Source organism: Ambystoma mexicanum, chromosome 5q (assembly GCF_040938575.1).
Source record: "Ambystoma mexicanum isolate Mex_15411 chromosome 5q, UKY_AmexF1_1, whole genome shotgun sequence".
NCBI lineage: Eukaryota > Metazoa > Chordata > Amphibia > Caudata > Ambystomatidae > Ambystoma > Ambystoma mexicanum.
The window spans coordinates 877,003,347-877,022,954 of NC_090933.1; the positions used below are offsets into that span (position 1 = coordinate 877,003,347).

Below are 19,608 nucleotides of genomic sequence, written 5' to 3' on the forward strand. Positions count from 1 at the left end.
CGGACTGAAAAAAAAGAAGGTCTGACTGTACAAAAAGTACGAAAAATGCTACCACCAAACGTTCGAACACCAAAAGTTCAAACCTTTGGTTGGTAGTATTGAAGGTAAAAAAGAAAAAAAAAGAAAAAAAAAAAAAAGATTGTGTGGGCTGCGGGGGTGTCCTCCGCAACAACCCGCTCACTATACAGTGTGATATGTGGACACCCCTGCAGCTCCCAAAAGAAAACAAAAGCAAAAAAAACAAAATAAATAAAGACCCTGCGGCGCTGGTTCCCGATCACCGAAGTGAAAGGGAACTGGCGTTGCAGAGACTCTGCGTGTAAAAAAGGTAAGTAGGGTTTATGTGTTTATGTTGGGGGTGAGAGTGTGTGGGCGGGGGAGTGTTGTGGGTATGTTGTGTGTATGGGTGGGGGTGTGGGTATGTAGGGGATTTGAATGCGTGTTCGCATGGGAAATGTGCAAACCTTTTGCAGTTCGCACATTTCTCATGCAAACTTTTCCGTCGCTGACTTTTCTGCGATGGAAAAATCACGCAGCTCCATTCTCTGCAGGTGCCTCCCTCTGGAACAGCCTCCCTGCCTCTCTCCGCCTTGAGCCGGATCTCCTTAAATTCTGAAAACTCCTCAAGACTTTCCTCTTCGCCTCCTCCTTCTCTCTCCCCCTCCCCTGCTTACCACCCCTCTCTGCTCTCTCGCTCTCTCTCCTCTTCTTCTGCTCAGTTTCAATGACTGGCTGCCTGGTGTACCATCAGTGCCTCAGAGGTTCCAAGCTTTCCTCGCCATTCTCCATCACTTTCCACGAGGCTTTGCACTTGCCGCAGCACTAGTGCAAGTTGGTTACGACCCATGAGATTGGCATCTCCTTGCACTTAACCTATGTTCTGACCAGACTGGGCGTACTTGTCCCAATTGCCCTCCCCCACACACACACACACACACACACACACACACACTTCCTTTTCTATTCACCTGCATAATTTGAATGTACCATGCCTGGTAAGATTGTTTGTCTTGTCTTCCCCTCTCATGAATGGTTGCGCTTTGAAACACTTGTGTATAATTCATAATAAATAAACAATCATGCAATCAATCGTCTTTGCAAGACATTGCAGAAGCCACCCGCCAGCATCAAGGCATGCACAAGGTCGTAGAACAGCTTAGGGGTTAGTGAAAACCCTTATTGGCGGATACTACTCATGATATTGAAGATACACAGATTTTCATGTAGGGCCTATTGAAGGTCTACATTGAAGTGTGTATAGACAGTGAGGGTGTTCTACTTGGGGGTATTGTAATTCCCCCCCTCACTAATCCAAACAACGATCAGCATTGCACACACAGGGCACCAAGGGGCTGCAACACAAAGTCTGTTTCCCTGAGCAAGAGAAGGAAGTGTATGTCCTGCTGACCAGCTGCCAGGAGACTGGTGAAATTCAGAGCCCCCAATTGAATTGTCTGTGCAGCCATCTGTGCCCTTGCAAGCCATAAGAATATACTTCAGAACTATACAGCAGAACATGCAGTTGGGGTAGATGAGTTTTCCTGATATCCTACTTGTGATAGAGGACATTTGTGTAGATCAAAGGCTCCCACAGATGGTGAGAACATATGATAGGCCCCCATTTCAAGGTGCAGTGAGGTCCATCTAGTCACACATCTACCGCACATGGAATTGCCAATGGCTGTAAATTAAGAAATACCACCTCCTGACTACATGAAAACAATCCATGTATGTATAAAATGAAGTCCCTGTATTATTGTCTCACAATAAAATGTTGTATCCGTCCCTTTTACTCTTCTAGTCAGTTGTCCTTAAGTGTGCTTATTGCTGCAGTGTCTTAGATGACGGCCATCACTGCCCTCATTCTCGTCAGCTGTTCTACCTACTGTGGCTTTTTGAGCCAGGGGATGTCAGCATATTTGCCCTTACCCATCATCTTATAAAAGCAACGCTGGTCTTACTCAGAAAACACCACAGGTACACATCCTACCGCCTTTTTCAAAGGGTGAGATGGACATCAAAATGATCTGACAACCTTTGTCTGATGAAACTATCTTTCAAATGTCCTGCACAACAAAAGCACAACGCTGGCTACATTCTCCAAACTCCTTTGAAAAGGATGCACTCCCTTTAACGACCAAGTATCAATGCAGTTGTCTTCAACTGCAGTTGTGTTCAATATTTAAAAATGTTTCTTTTAATTAATCATCATCCAAATTGTATTATCCTATTATCATGAAGCATAATTTAGTTATTGATGAGGTTTGGCTCTTTAAAGTTAGCTCAAAATCAACATAAATACCTAGTTTCTTAACAACACATTTCGGTTTTCAGAAGTTACCAAAGGAGGCTGTCCAGCAGAGGGTTGTTCAACTTTTAGGCTTTTCATTTACCTCCAAAATTTTGATTTGCTTTTGTTGATCTTTAAGGAGTTATAGTCCTTCACTCTATAACAGAGAGAAGTCAGTATTTTCGGATGTGGTCTTATCACCCCCTTTTAAGTCAACCACAATCAGGTTATTGCATTATTAAGGATACCTCAGTTTCATGTATAAGATCCATTTGTGGATGGGAGAAAGGGTTAAACCCTGTTGGACACCACATCTCATGGCATGAGCTTGCGATAAGTAGGGACCCAGAGAAGACTGGATCCATGTAATTGCTGCGAAAACATTGAGGACTGACTGTTTTGCTTATCCTCCCAGAATATTAATGATAAAGGAATTGTGAAATATAGCTATCATATTGAGAATAATTGTTTTTTTTTAAATAGTTTAAATCTACCATATCATTAAAGTGCATTTCTTTACATGTAGAAAATATCAAGCTGATTCATGGAATTAATGTGCGCTGAAAATGTCCGCGAAAGCGTGCGATTCGCAGCGCAAGTGCGAAAATCGCAGCGAAACCCGCGCACAGCGATTCATGGAAGTCCGTGCGCGTGTAAATCCATGGATGTGCGCTAAAATCCTGCGTGGCTGGTGTATCGATGGTGCTGCCTGGTGCAATATTGCTGTGGAATTGCTCATGTGTGTGAGTAGAAATGACATGTGTTTTAGGGAGTGTGATGCCATGTCTGAAGTTTGACACTGCCACTCATGTACAACTGTCATGTGTGTATCAGTCCATTGTACAGTGCCCTGAGGCCTGTATTCTATCTCTCCCTGTCTGCAGCATCAACTGATGAAGAGAGCGGAGAGGGTGCTGTGGAGCAAAGCAGCAGGGATCGCCCCACCAGCCGGAGACGCAAGGCCCGGCTCCCCTCGCAGATTGTCATCTCTTCGCGGAGGGAGGAGTCTGGTGCCGCGTCCCAGGCCGCAGCTTCCGAGGGTAGGTCCAAGAGGCAGAGGTTGGGGATGTCTCCTCGGCAGCAGAAGGGGCGGCTGAGACCCCACAGGGTCTGACGGAGGAAGATGGCATGGAGTCATCCAGGTTGGTGGGGGGTTTGGAGGAGGAGGAGGCCGTGGAAGGGACACACACGGGGTCTGGAGATGGGGATTCCACTGGTGCCAGTGGTGCAGTGCAGGGGCAGGGACAGGAGGTAGCACAGGCCGCCGCGGAGGTGCCTGTGTGTAATCCTGTCCCTGATCCTGTGACTGCATCATCCGGCACCAGCAGGGATGCCTACGTCCAGACCCGTTTTCAGGGAGGGGATGGGCGCACAACAACTGGCCTTCCTCTCCTTGCGGACGTGACTATCTGGGACCGTGTTGAGCCTGTCCTGTCTGGGATAGCGTTGCGTCAGCGGGGCATGCGAGTTGACCTGCGGTGTTTTCGTGAAGACACTGCATGTCATCTCGAATGCCTCTTTGACCGAGTTGACCTACTGGGACGGGTCAACAGTGCTGGATTCCTCCCTGTGCTGGACCTTCTTGCGACCCCCTCCTCACCTGAACCCCCTACGTACCAGTCGTCCTCCATGCCATCTTCCCACCCATGGATACCGTGTGGAGCTGCCTCTGACCCAGCGGCCAGGCTGGTGGAGGACACATCCCTGCCACAGTCGGGAGTCGGACTTCCAGCAGGGGTGGCCACCACGACAATTGCACCCCAGCCGGAGGAGGGCGTGCAGGCAGCAAGAGCCAGGGCGCAGGTACAGGCACAGCAGCAGCAGCAACATAAGAGCAATGATGGCTCGGGGCCTTCAACATCGGAGGGGCAGGCATCGGCCAGAGGGCAGGAGGACCCAGGATTGCAAGTGTCTTCCGTGTGGCAGCGGTTGGGCCACGCCATAGATGCGGAGCGGCAGTGGGCGGAAGAGGCACAGCTCACAATGGTCAGGGCGGAGAACTCCATGCGGAGGGCACTGAGGTGGGCCTGTGCGCCATGTATGGGATTTGTGCGCTGTACATGGCACACAGGGAGGGGCTGGGGCGTAACTGGCGCTGCCGCAGGGTCGATGTGCCACTCTGCACCACGGCTGGTTTTGGATGTTAAAATCCATAAATACGCTGTGCGCGGAAATGGATTTTAGCGCAGAAAGTCTCACGCGCACACTGTGCGCCAGCCGCGTGCGCCACTTGTGCGCTGAATTCTATGAATTACCCTGTAAATATCTAATTTTCCTTTTGATCAACTGCATTTACAGTACACTTTTCAGACAATTCCAATACTTAAGCAATGAATATCACAATTCTTTTAATATATTTGAGACATTTCTTATTTCATAGTGATAGATAATTGCATTTCAACAATCAGATTCCAGCTACAAACCTTAACCCTTTAAGTGCCATGGGTTTTTTCGCCCCAGTGCCAAGGCCTTTTTTGGTGATGTTGGTATCTCACCATTCAATGCTTTGTAACTTTTTTGTTACACAAAATATCTCGGCCAAATTTGGCCCCTTTTTTCCCCACATGTAGGCGGTCGTAACGCCACCCAGGAGTCCTAGGCTGCTGTAGGGGGGTGAGAGAAAATAACCAAAAAGGGCGAATATTTTGATTTTTTTCAAAAAATGCCAATAAAATGATGTACAAAGAAGCCTTTGTTTTTTTCCTTTTAAGAGCTAGGAACAAATGGTTTTCTGTGCTGAATTCCCCAATATCCTGGCTTTCAAGAACAGGTTGAGTGGAAACGAAAACAAATTATTTTGATGTGGTTATCAACCGTTTTGTGAGAGGTAGGCGACTTTGGCCATTTTTGCCAATTGCACATGCGTAGACGGAATGGAAGAAAAGGGTAGGAAAGCCGAATTGGAGGACAGAAAGGCATACATTTCTGAAAGGTCCCTTGGCCTTTAGGAAGGGACGATCTGCGCAGGTCGGGCAACAACTAGGTAGGGGAAAATGCAGGAAAACAAAAAAAAAAAAACAAAAAAAAAACAAAAAAAAATAAAAATGACTAAAAAAAGGTATGTGGTGACATGGTTGGCTTGGTACGGCAATGGCTTCTATGAATTTTGAGAAAAAGAATGCTCCGATAAATTCCCCCGACTCTTGCAGTTAGGAAAGCACACATTTTTGGTACTGTTTCACAAAACAAGCAATACCACAAGCCAAACACTCCATGGTACACAGGAGTTTTATGCTTACGGCCTGAAAGACGTACTTAGCATGTGTAAATCAGGAAAACCAATGTGGTGAGGAATGGCAAGCATGCATTTTTTGAAAGAGCACAAGCAGACCTTTTCAAGTTTAGGTGACTTGTGCAGGTTAAAAAAGTGTATGGTGCCTAAAGCAGCGACTAAATGTAGGGTACATTTGGGAAATGAAAGGGTTGTGTGACAAAGGGCACCAGCAAATGGGTCAAAACGTTACGAAAACCACACAAACAACAAATGTCATACCTTCCTGCGTTCCATCCCTGGATGAGCTCGCTCTCACTTCCCTTGTTGGGTTCCAGTTAACTCTCAAAACGATTTGAGACACTTCGTTCAGTGGTTATGTTCCAAATTATCAATCCACAATTCTTTATACAGTTTTTTCAAGTATTCTTATTTATTCCTGACCAGTCAGTGTCACAATATTATTACCAATGCATTTCGGACCTCCGTCCATCATCAGGGCTATTATCACTTCTATTTGTAAATCAGTGACATATCCATCATTGTAATCCATTCCCAATTATTCACCATGAAGTGAAATCCGTAAAAAGATTTGTTAAGAAAATTACACATACCAGGTTATGGTTATGATCTGCAGTGGGGTTCAAACAATGCTAAAATACAAGGGTTAACTGGAACCCAACAAGGGAAGTGAGAGTGAGCTCATCCAGGGATGGAAATTGTCCATCCCTACTTTGTGGATATTGCTTAAACCTGGTGCCTAGGCTAAAGGGTGAGCCCCCATAAATAATTGTGAATGAACTAGCGAAACTTTGAAATTCGGCAGTGCCCACCCTACCTCCTAATTCTATACCTTCCCGCGTTCCCACAGGTGTCCCGATGAAAACGGTACCACACATTTGTGGGTGCAGCTACCTGGGTGCCAAGGGGAAAGCCGAAAACAGCCCCAACCCCAAGTCTTTTCAGACAGCTGAATTTCACGATTTTTCCAGTCAGGCACACCATACAGATATGGGCCTCGGGTGTCCAAGCCACCAAGGAAAACAGGGAACCCCATGCATTTCCAAAAAGAGGACATGCGTGGGAATCCGCAGAGGTCTGACTTGCGCAAATCGCCCCAGAATTTATTACCCAGAAACCCCGGCAAAGTGCGAAATGTGGCCCAAAAAAAACATTTTCTGCACATTTCACTCAGTTCACCCACCGAAACACGCCGCCACCAACACATGGCCTACCGTCCTGCGTTCCCACAGGTGTCCCGATGAAAACGGTACCTCACATGTGTGGGTCCCTCACCTGGGCACCAAGGGGAAAGCCTAAAACACGGGTAACCCCATGTCTTTCGGCACAGCATCATTTCAGAAATTCTGCTCATGCACACATCCTACAGATTTGGGCCTAGGGTATCCAAGCCACCAAGGAAAACAGGGAACCCCATGCATTTCTGAAAAGAGGACACCCCTGGGAATGCACAGAGGTCTGACTTGCGCGATGCGGGCCAGAATTTATTACCCACAATCCCCGACAAAGTGTGATATTTGGTGGGGAAAAAACACAATGTTCAATTTGTCAGGGGATTCTGGGTAATAAATTCTGGCCCAAGTCAGACCTCTGTGTATTCCCACGGGTATCATCTTTTCAGAAATGCATGGGGTTCCCTGGTAACCCCAAGCCTTTCGGCACAGCACATTTTGTTCATGTGGGCAACCTACAGATTTGGGCCTAGGGTGTTGAAGCCAGCAAGGAAAACGGGGAACCCAATGCATTTCTGAAAAGAGGACACCCGTGGGAATCCACAGAGGACTATGTTCAAAGACCTTGGCCGTGAGGCCAGCGGTGCGGGTTGCACTCCTATGTCCACTTAAGAGTGGCTTATTTCAAGTGAGTCAAAAAAATCAATCTCACTGGTACACACAATCTGATGCAGAATGCTTGTATTATATATATATACTCTATTTATTCGAACAAACAGTAGATGTTGCCAATTACTATTTCCTCTTAATGCAAATGCTTTCTGGGATAGGCCAATGCATTTCGGACTAAATCCTTCATCAGGGCCTGTATATAGTCATAAGTTACACAAATGAAAGTCACGGAAATACCAAAAAATAATAAAACAAGCAATATCAAGTCCATGGTCAAAGTTGTCAAGTATGCACAAAGGTGCCAAAAATAGCAGTCAATGAATACCACATTCCCGGAGCATTAATCCCACATATAAATAAGTAAATACGTATCACCAATAACATAGAGTAATAGTGCCACCATTTCATACCCATCAGTGCACAAACCAGTAAAAAATATTAAACATACGTACGGAAAAGAGGAATGTTGAAATATAAAGCGAATAACCATACAATAGGAAAAAAGACAGAAATGTCATTTAGTCATTACCCAGGGTCACATAATGCTAAGGAACTTATATTTACACTGACCTGGTCTCCCTGTCAACAAATGAAACCTTCAAAAATGGCTGCGCGTTCACTAGCAGAGATCGCAGTATTTCCTCTGGCACGAACAATTTTCAAAACAACAACCTGTAAATATATGTATCCATTAGGTAGTACTCTAGGTCTACTCTGCTTATCATCCATACTGCTGGAGGCACGAGCCTACCTGATGTTGTGTAGAGACTCGTCTTAATACACGGTTTAACCGCCGGAACGCGCGTTTCACTGAATGTCTGTTGCTGTTTAAAGGTTACCATGGAAACCCCATGGTGCTAATACCTTTGTTAGGCCAACCAAAAATGGCGGCCATATTGGAATAGTGTATTCGCTACTTATCTCGAATGAATCATAATGGAAATTCGAATGTATATCACAACAATACCTAAATCCTCTAATTTAGGATTGACACATAAGCCTGTGCGTTCTAATTCTAAAATATAACTGAAAGCGGGGCGCTGTTGCGCGGCAATCAAGATGGCCGCCTAAACGCTGTGCTCCGGACCAGCAGAGCGCTCGATCCTGTTTTGCTCTGCCCGACGCCACCTGCGGACCTGCTTTCTTTACCCGATCCTTCGGGAGCGCCACTACCGCGGCTGGGCGCAGCCTGGGGCCGCTGCGAGCCCCGAGGACGGGGCTGCGCCTCTCTTTCTCTCCTGCGGCTGCAGCCTTCCGCCCTCCCCGCCCCGCGGCTCCGGCGGCGTCGGCCCTCCTCTGACCTGAGGCCGCGGCGCTGCGGGCCGCTTTGGGGGAGGGGCGCCCGCCCGGCGGGGCGCGCCGGATTACTGTGGCCGGCCGGGCCTCTCCTCATCCCTGTGAGCCGCTCAGCCGGGACCTCCTCGGACCGCCGACTCTTCTCCTTCCTGGTGTGGCTTGCTGGCGCCAACCGGCCCCGGGCCCTTGGTCCGTGCCCTGAGGGGCCACTTCGACTCCGTAGCAGCTTGGAGGTAGGGGGAGCGCGGGGGGGGGGGACTGTGCCTGGCCGCTGTGATCCCGGCTCGACCGCTCGCACCTACTATACCCTGCGGGTGTCTCCCCTGTGCTGGGACTGGCGCCACTGCTGGGCCTGGGACGGCGCTGACCCCCTCCACCCCCCTGCCTTCCTTTCGACGCCGCTGACCCCTGCTGGAAATCGGACCTAGCCACTGGGACCCGCGGGGCCGCGCTCCATCTCCTCCCGGACTGCCTGCGCCCTGGGGATCACACCGCGTTACTGCCTCCACAGGATTCCCTGAACTACGCGCCTGCCACTGTGTGCCGCGTCGCCTGGGCGCGCTTGGGCCCACTACACCAACCTTGGCGACATCTACCCTCCAGCCCTAGAGGGGTCACAACTTCTACTCCTTACCCCCCGGACTCGGGGTGAGCCCACTGGTTGTTCCTTGCCTACATTGCCCCGGTACATGCATTGGCCCTGGTATCCCGGAGGACGCTCTTTGACACTAATATCTAGCTCTCATCTCTCCCTCTTCTCTCTCCCTGATACACGTAAAAGCCAGGATGACCAAGAGAGGTGCGAGGAAGCAGAGCTCCATCAATATGTTTGCGAGGGCTGCGGGGAAGCCATCTGAGGAGCCCACCTAGCCGGCCTCCGATGCCCCCCTCGACACAACCCCAGATTCCCGGAACATGATGGATTTTATACGTGAGGGTTTTCACGCTCTCCACTCCAAACTTGACGACATGAACGGTACCATATCCTCTATTAAGGCCCACATTGAGAGGACGGACAGCCGTGTATTGGAGGTCGAGACGCGGGTCAGCTCTGCTGAGGATGCGCTGGGGGCTCTTCGCACCGAGGTCGTCGCTCTCTCCAACCGAGTCACTGAGGTGGAAAAGAAAAATGAAGATTTGGAATCTCGCTCGAGGCGCAATAACCTCCGCATCATCGGGGTCCCCGAAGATGAAATTCATGAGCCAATGGAGGACTTTGTTCAACGCACACTTCTGTCGCTCCTGGACGAGCCCGAGCTCTCTCCACACTTCGCAATTGAACGGGCACATCGTGCCCTGGTGGCGAAACCTAGGCCTGGTGCCCCTCCTCGACCCATCATAGCCCGCGTATTAAACTACCGCGACCGTGACGCCCTCCTCAGGGCTGCGAGACTCAAGGGTGAGCTACTCTTGGGCGGTGCTAGGATCCATCTTTACCCCGACTTCTCAGCGGTGGTCCAGCGGGAACGCAAGACCTTCCAGGCAGTGAAACGCAGGCTGCGAGACCACTCCATCAAATATGCTATGCTTTATCCGCATAGAGCACTCCAATCAGGTGTTCTTCACGATTCCAGAGGAGGCCTCCAAATTCATTGATGAACACTTTCCTGGCTGATCCCTTTCCCCTGATCTCGGCACAGCGGTGATCCTTGGTCCCCGACGGGAGGCGCATAGGTCCTCCCGCCCTCCCTGAACTGGGGCCATGTCAATCCTTTATCCTGCAACCTGCTTGCTCAGTTCAAACCTCAGTGCTCGCCCGTAGTGCCTTTGGCAAGTACTTTGTCCAATCTGCATTTCTCCTCCATCACGGGCTTCTCATGTACTATTTGCTCTGCTGCAACCCGGAGCGTTACGGCCAGTCGGGCCTTCAGACCCCCAGGCGATGATGCCTCTGCTTTGGTTTTGTTTACAAGGGGATGGGCTGGTCATCCCTCTGATTGGGAGGGGGATGTGGGTGGGGGTGGGCTATGTTGGGGATGTTGGGGTTTTTGTTATTGAAAAAGTGGCGATGGCAGCGAAGGCGAACTGTGCTGAGGCATTTTGGATCTGTTCTCGTGGAACTGTTAATTTGACCCCTCGGTCACGGACATTCTGCCTTATTCTTAATACCGCCATACTGTGATTGAGAGTGCCCTGACCTTTATGAGCTGGAATGTGCGGGGTCTGGGGAACTATAGGAAGATGAGACAGCTCCAGCTGCAGCCCGAGCGCCATCGATCCAAGATTCTCTTCCTTCAAGAGACTCATGCTCGTTCTGTACACTGCATGCGCTTCGCCAAGTCCTGGGGTCCTCACAGGTTTTTCACCGATTATTCTTCCCAGAGCCGAGGAGTCATGACCCTTATTCATAGGAGCCTTCAATTTTCCCTCATCTCCTCGACAATTGACCCCCAGGGTAGATATGCACTTCTCCATGCCATGCTGCACCACAAGGAAGTGATTCTCCTGAACATCTATGGCCCTAACCTTGATGACCCGGAATTTTATGTGCAGGCCACCTCCCTTCTCGATGGTTTCCCCCTTGTCCCAATCCTCTGGGGTGGGGACTTCAACACGATCTTCGATGTAGCTCTAGATAGATCGGGCTCCAGGCCCCGTCACCTCTCCAGGGCGGCTTATGCGGCGCTGTCCTCCCTTCCCCGTCTGGCCATGGTGGACGCGTGGAGGTTCTTCTACCCGGACTCCCGCATCTACTCCTTTTACTCCTCGGTTCACGACTCCTATTCTCGTATTGATAGGTGGGTGATCTCTAACATACTGGTCAAAAGTGTAACTCAGCTAATGATCCTTCCGAGAACCCTTTCTGACCACTCTCCCGTCACCATTACAGTAGATTGGGGCCCCGATCCCGCCCGCACCCGACACTGGAAATTGAAACCCCTTTCCCTACTGGACCCAGAGTTTTGCTCTGAACTTGAGCTGTCGATTAAAGAGTTCTTCGAGACCAATACGGGCTCGGTAACGTCCCACGCCACCTTATGGGAGTCATTCAAGGCTTACACTAGAGGGATTGCGCTGTCTAAGGAGAACTGGGTTCTTAAGTCGATCCGCAGGGACCTCGCCACCAGCGAATCTAGACTTTCATCTCTGGAAGCTACATGCTCACTACACTCTACCTCTGGTAACCTCGCTGACATCGGGGAGGAACTGGACAATTTCCGTTCTCTTGCGGACCGCGAGCAGAGGTTCCTCGATAACCCTGGCGTGGCGAGGAGGTATGGAGAGGGGGAGCGCCCCGGCCGCTTTCTAGCTAGGTTGATCCGACACGAGACGGGGCCCCCGCACATTCTCGGGGTTGAGAGATCTGATGGCTCCATGGCGGTCTCTTCACAGGAGGTCAATAGGGAATTCTTCTCCTTTTACGAATCTCTGTATTCCAACGCTGATGAGGTCTCGTTGGCGGAGATTGACTCCTTTCTCGATGCCCTCCCTCTATCTACTCTGTCCCCGGAGGCCGCGGGTTCCCTTGACTCCCCACTCACACGGGAGGAGCTCTCGGTCGCAATTGACTCCCTATCCTCGGGCCGCACACCTGGCTCGGACGGTATCCCAGTCGAGTTCTATAAACGCTTCAAGTCACAACTGCTCCCTCACTTGCTGGCTCTCTGGGAGGAGTCCGTTGAGGCTGGGGTGCTCCCTCCTTCTCTCCGTGAAGCCACGATTGCAGTGCTACTTAAGTCCGGTAAACCCCCTTCGCAGTGCGGTTCGTATCGCCCACTGCCTCTCATAAACTGCGATGTCAAAATATTTGCCAAGGCTCTGGCTCTCCGGCTGGCTCCCCTCCTACCATCTATTATCCATCCAGACCAGGCCGGTTTTATCCCAGGTCGCTCCACTTCTCTGAACCTGAGGCGGCTATTCAACATTATCGATAGAATCAGTCCCGAGACACACGCTGTGGCTGTTGCCCTTGACATGCAAAAGGCATTTGACTCGGTCTCATGGAGGTATCTATGGCGGGTCCTCGAGGGCTGTAAATTCGGCCCCTCTTTTATTTCCTGGGTCAGACTGCTTTACTCTGAGCCGGTTGCCAGGGTCAGCACTGGTGACCGCTATTCTCCCCTTTTCAAGATCGCTAGGGGGACGAGACAGGGATGCCCCTTCTCTCCTCTGGTCTTTGCGATAGCAATCGAGCCTTTCGCTGACATGCTCCGCCAACTCCATGCTCACAGGGGTCTCCGCTCCGCGGGACATACGGACATAGTGTCCCTCTATGCGGATGACGCGTTGCTGTTTGTGCGCTCTCCTTCGGCCAACTTACCCCCTATACTGGCAGACATTAGCCGTTTTGGCCAGATCTCCGGCCTTAAAGTGAACTGCTCGAAATCCACTCTCTTCCCACTCACGGAATGTACCTCTCCCCCTCCCGACACCTTCGGTTTCACATGGGCCCAAGACACATTTACTTACCTTGGGACGGTGGTGGCTCGCCAATACGAGCGGACATTCCACGAAAACTACCAGAAGTATCTCACACACTTGACGGCCAAGATCCAGGTCTGGGACAGGCTCCCAATATCTCTGGCCGGCAGAATTGGCCTGCTGAAGATGGTGGTATTGCCCCAGCTGCTCTATAGGTTCGCTAATGTTCCCTTATGGCCGGGGGGGGGCTTTTTCCGCGACTTGGACCGCACCGTGAACTCTTTTCTCTGGCACTCGGGCGCGGTCCGCCTTAAAATCGGAACCCTCTCCACTCCCATGTCTTACGGGGGCTTTGGTGCCCCTAACTTTCTTAAATACTGGCTGGCGTCACAAATCCAATATTCCTCCTATTGGTTTGATACCACGGATCCTGCTCCGCACGTCCGACTTGAGAGGCTCGCAGGTGTTGCAACCCGCCCCCTTGGCTCGGAACTCGCAGAACCCGGTCGCCTGCACAGCCGTTGCACTAGCAAAAATGTGGAATCTGATGGGGACTGCCTATGCCTTCCATGGCAATCTCCCACTTTGGAATTTTCTCCCTGGGGTCCCGCGGGTCCCATTGGTAGCGGTGCGCCGATGGGCAGACTCGGGCTTCGAGCTGCTACGCGACGTGTTTGACCAGGGTATATTCGTCGAGTGGCCTGACCTCCCCTTATCTCTGAGAAGAGACCGGAGCCTATGGCTACAATACGCATCCCTTCGAAAGACCCTTAAACGACATTACCAAACATTCCCTGCATTACCGCCTGACGACCCCGCAATTGAGGAGCTCACCTCCCCCACCCCTATGAGGGGCAAGATTTCTAGGCTATATACCATGCTGCAGTCCAGATCGATCCCAGACTTGGCTAAACTGAAACGCGCCTGGGAGGCAGACCTCGGTGTGGAGATGTCCGATGACCGCTGGACCCACCTATGCGACCGCACGCAGCGGGTCTCCCTCAATTCTCGGTTCAAACTTATCCAATTCAAAGTTCTTCACAGATTCCACTATACCCCGATCAGACTGCATCGTATGTCTGCCGACTATCCTGCCAACTGCCCCAGATGCGGTCGGGATGAAGCCGACTATATCCACATGATTTGGTCCTGCCCCCGCCTCGCTCAGTTCTGGGAGGCTGTCTGCTCGACAGTGTCCGCTGTGATTGTCCACCCCATTGCTCTCTCCCCGCTGGTATGTCTCTTTCACGATCTCCCAGGCCTCCCCCGAGATTCCAAGAAATTAGCTGGACTTTGCCTAGTCCTCGCGGTGCGCTCTATCCTGCTCTGTTGGCTTCGCCCCTTCCCTCCCACACATGCCCAATGGTTGAGAGCGGTAACGTGGGCCTCTGACACGGAAGAAACCTGGTCCCACCTACAACCCATACATTCCAGACCTAGAAATATTTGGCTCAGGTTCCGCTCCTATATGTCTGACCTAGTCGAGACTCAGGTCACCCCCTCCTTCCCGACTTCCCCCAGCCAGCCTGGGTCCTTAACCCAGTCATAGTTCCCTGATACCCCTTTTTCACGATTTTACTGCATTTTGCTCTTCGATTGTTCAATATGTGTAGTAACTTCTGTATACCTACGCTATGTGCACTGTTCTTTAACAATGTTTCTGCCTGACGCTGTTCGCCTGTTGTTTTGCTGCCACGCTTATAATAAAAAGAAGTTTAAAAAAAAATATATATATATAACTGAAAAAATAATTTAAAAATTAAGGAACATCCCATTACATAAAAGAAGAACTCTACTTGACCAGACTAATATAATAAAGAGTCCTCAATATACAAAACCTAATGTATATGTTGTGTCTGCCTTGCGCAAATTGCCCCAAGTTTTATTAGCCACAATCCCCGACAAAGTGTGATATTTGGTGGGGAAAAAACACAATTTTCACTTTGTCTGAGGACCTGTGGCGGGGCCTGCCTGCAGGTTGCCGTCACAGGTGCGGACATGCGACGGGGCCTGCCTGCAGGTTGCTGTCTCTGGTGAGGGGTGGGGACATGAGGCGGGGCCTGCCTGCAGGTTGCCGTCACTGGTTGGGGGTGGGGACATGAGGCAGGGCATGTTCACAGGTGATGGTGGGGGTCCCATGTGGTGTGGGCTGCCTGCGTGGTATGTTCACGGGTGATGTTGGGGGTCCCATGTGGTGTGGGCTGCCTGCAGGGTATGGTCACGGATGATGGTGGGGGTCCCATGTGGTGTGGGCTGCCTGCGGGGTGTGGTCACAGGTGATGGGGTGGCCATGTGGTGTGGGCTGCCTGCAGGGTATGTTTACAGGTTATGGTGGAGATCCCATGTGGTGTGGGCTGCCTGCGGGGTATGGTCCTCTGCTGGGGTCTGGCTGTCCCGTGAGGAGGACTCTGGTTCCAGGGGATTTGTGAGGGCATCACAGGGCGCAGGCGAGCCTTCCCACATGATTTGGTTGGTGCGAGCGGCGTACGCAATTTTGCTAGGGCGTGGACGGGGTACGCGCTGACCTTCCCATGCGATTTCACTGGTGTGAGTGCGGTACATGAATTTTCTGGGGTACACACGGCCCTTCCCATGCGATTTGGCTGGTGCGAGCAGGGTATGTGAATTCACTGGGGTGCGGATGGGGTGCACACGGGCTTTCCCACAAGAATTTGGCTGGTGCGAGCGGGGTACGCGAGTTTGCTGGGGTGCGGACGGGATACGCACAGGCCTTTTCACGCAATTTGGCTGATGCGAGCAGGTTACGCTCCGATTTTTCATGCAATTACGATGGGGGGGATGTGTGCTGGGTCACTGATGGCGCGGGGCCTTGCGCCGTATTGGGCATTTCACTGGCTTTTTCCTGCGCATGGGTGTGTGTTGGGGGCGTTACTGGCGCTGCTTCATGTTCATTGCGCCACGGCTACTGATGCCTCGGAAAATCCATGAATACGCGTGAAGCACAATTGCTGGTTTGCGCCACAGCTGGTGCACGTGTGGCACACGCTCCTTCTCGGCTGCCGGCACTAGCGATGCTTCTGCACTGGATTCTATGAATTGGGCCCTAAATCGGAAGATTTAGCAACATTTGTAAATTATGTTTTCATGATCGTGCATATACTCTGATATATAAGTTATACATATTATCAGCAGGTTATGGTTGTACTGTATTTATCACAGTTCGTACAGTCAAGTGTGAAACACATGAATTCATGTACAAATACACACACTTTAATATTGCGTGCATACTGTTTTGGAAAACATGTACCCAATATATTTAAAGCATTCCACAGTAATAGGTTTTGGACTGAACTGTTTTTTTTAAATTTAGTATTATGCAAGAAAAGCACAAGATGCAAATACTTTCAGTAAATTGTTTCCATCCTACAAACTTTCAGAATCGCACATGCAGTGTGTTTTAAGATGCAACCTAAAATAAAAAAGGGAGCATCTTTGAACCATGTGACAGTTCAATTTAGAGGTAGAATTTGAACGTTTCGTGTCCTCAGACGTAGTGGTTAATGGAGCTATACCCGAAAGCATGCGGTCTTGAGGTTGAATCATCCGTGGAGCCTCTCAATTTTATTTTTAAAAAAGGATTACAATTGGTGCTTCGTATTTTTATTTTTAAAAAAGGAGGATTATAATTTGAAAAACGAAGAGACAGATTTACCGTGAAACCTGAAACTTTTTTTGGGGCATGGCAATGATGCATGTGACACCTGCCAGTGACACGTGTCACTTGTAGTGGGGACATGCAGTAAGCAAGTGTCACTGGCATATGACACATGCCATATTCGGATCCTACCCCTACCGTAATAAGAAAGAACAATCGAAAGACTTATTGTGCACTTATTTATCACTCGACCACAACAAAGACCAGCTGATATGGAGACAAACTTGCCACTGTTTTCATTAGAAGAGGTTTGCCTATATAACAAAGTGATGTTTCGGCCAAAATCAGCACATAAACCACTGGGTTTTTAAGTGTGTAGGGAAAAATACCGTGAAATAAAGCAGGTGTGTTTGAAAAGGGAGATGAAGATAGGCACAGATCCGCGTACCAATCTGGTATTTCGGTGCCCTATTTGGGCGCACTACGCTGCATATTTGGTAAGCTTCTAATATGGTTTGTTTTAAAGGCTACCAACTGGAGCAAGATATATTCCAAACTGCGCAAAAAAATTAAACAGGAGGTGAGGGGAATGGCTAAATGTCAGCAGTATTGCAGCCACTCGGTTTTAAAAATTGCACTAAATCATTTTTAGATGACTTGGCAGATATTCTCCTCGGGAGAGTGCCCAGAGAACGAATCTGCATGATACTCTTGCGTTAACGGCATCATCCTACCTGTGAGCCAGCACTGGTTTGGGAAGAGTACTCCTTCTCTCCTGATCGTAACACCACAGCTATCTGCAACTTTCTCTCAAGTCTCCCGCGTTATCCTACAGCTGTGGTACGCACGCGCATGTAGAGCAACACTGCACACCGACCAAGGAGTAAATATCGCTCAGCCCAGCCATCTTACAAGGGCTAGATTTGTCACCGTCCATACTGGAGGCTCATAGCGAGGAGGACACTCGTTGCAACTCCAGTCGATGATATAGATATGATAATAAAAGGCTCGCCAGTGGAAATATACTTTTAATTTCAATTCTGTATAAACCGAAGAAACGTCCCTAAAACAGTATTCACAGGGTAGCAACTAGTTCCCAGCCAGAAAAGGACCATAGCAACGGCCCGCCCACTCTTCATCACGTGGTCTGTGATGTCATCCCTGTGATTTCCGTCGGAGCAATGAAGCGGTTCCGGGGCACTTTCTTGCTCGGGATGATGCGGAATTCGGGAAGCGGGAAGGCTGCGGCTGCCGGTGCAAGTACACTGAATGCCTTTGGCTTGTAGTGGGCATTTTATTTTGAATACCTGGAACGTTTCTACGAGATCCTGCAGCGTCGGACTGGATGGAGGGGTGATGGCATCTTGGTGGGTTCTGCAATGCATAGGGACACATTGGTGTTGGTCTGGGGGCACATTGGTGTGGTTTGATATGGGGTGGGGCACATTGGTGTGGGTTTGATGGGAGGGGTAAGGCACATTGGTGTGGGTCTGGGGGAGGAATGTGGCACATGGATGTGTTTCCTGAGGGAGAGATGGGGCACAGTGGGTCTGGAGGGTGGCCATGGGACATCTAGGTGTGGGTTGGGATTGTGGGATAGGGCATCTTGGTGTGGCTCTGGAGGGAGGTGGTGGGGGCACATTGGTGTGGGTTTGATGGGAGAGACGGGGACATTGGTCTTATTGGTATGGGTCTGAAAGGAGGGGATGTGGCACATTGGCGTGGGTCTGGGGGATGGGGCATACTAGGATGGGTGGTTTTAGAGGGGGTTGGCTGGGGCTATCTGCGTGTGATTCAGGATCGGCACATGGGCATCTGTTGCAAGGGAATGGGGCATCTTGCTATGTGGAGGGAGGATGTAGCATTGTGGTATTGGTCTAGAGCGAGGGATGGGTTATCTTGGGGTCTGAATGGATGGAGAGGGGGACATTGATGTGGGTCTGGCGGGATGGGGCACATTGGTGTGGGTCTGGAGGGAGGGATAGTAACATAGTGGTGTGGGCTTGGGGGAGGTTTGGGGTACATTGGTGTGGATCTGGGAGAGGGATGCGCACAGTGGGTCTGGAGGGTGGCATGTGTCATCTATGTGTGGGTTGGGAGGGTAGGATGGCAAATTGGTGTGGCTCTGGAGGGAGGGGGTGGGGGCACATTTGTGTGGGTTTGATGGGAGGGATGGGGCATAGTGGGACTGGACGGTGGCATGGGTTATCTAGGTGTGGGTTGGGATGGCATATTGTTGTGGCTCTGGAGGGAGATGGTGGGGGCACATTGGTTTGGGCTTGATGGGATGGATGGGGCACAGTGGGTCTGGAGGGATAGATAGGGACACAGTGGTGCAGGTCTGGAGCGAGGGATAGGGACACAGTGGTGCGTGTCTGGAGGGAGGCATGGGGACACAGTGGTGTGGGTCTGGAGAGAGTCATAGGGACACAGTAGTGTGGGTCTGGAGAGAGGCATAGGGGCACAGTGGTGTGGGTCGAGTGAGGGATAGGGACACTGGTTTGTGTCTGGAGGGAAGGATAGGTACACAGTGATGCTGGTCTCGAGGGAGGGGTAGGGACACAGTGGTGTGGGTCTGGGGACAGGGAGGGTTGGGGCGCAGTTGTGTGGGTCTGGAGAGTGGGAGGGTTGGGGCACAGTGGTGTGGATCTGGGGACAGGGAGGCTTGAGGCACAGTGGTGCGTGTCTGGGGACAAGGAGGGTTGGGGCGCAGTAGTGCAGGTCTAGGGACAGGTTTGGGGCACCTTGGTGGGTCTGGAGGGAGGGATAGGGACATGGTGTGGGTCTGGAAGGAGGGTTGGGGACACTGGTGTGGGTCTGGAGGGAGGGTTGGAGACAGTGGTGTGGGTCTGGAGGGAGAGATAGGGACACAGTTGTGTGGGTCTGGAGGGAGGGTTGGGGTACAATGGTGCGAGTCTGGAGGGAGGGTTGGGGCACAGTGGTGCGGGTCTGGGTACTGGGAAGGCTT

The 19,608-nt window shown here is 50.7% G+C and overlaps 1 protein-coding gene across 2 annotated transcripts in view; it reads right to left on the reverse strand.

The window, feature by feature from the left end:
- Positions 1 to 17,748, reverse strand: part of RAD54B (RAD54 homolog B) — a 1,336,679-nt gene extending 1,318,931 nt beyond the window's left edge. Inside the window, exon 1 of one of the 2 annotated variants that reach the window (XM_069621363.1) lies at positions 17,375 to 17,748. The gene's annotated coding sequence lies outside the window, so the exon portion shown is untranslated. The remainder of the gene's footprint in view (positions 1 to 17,374) is intronic. The other variant, XM_069621365.1, reaches the window with a different exon arrangement.
- Between the last annotated feature and the right edge of the window lie 1,860 nt (positions 17,749 to 19,608).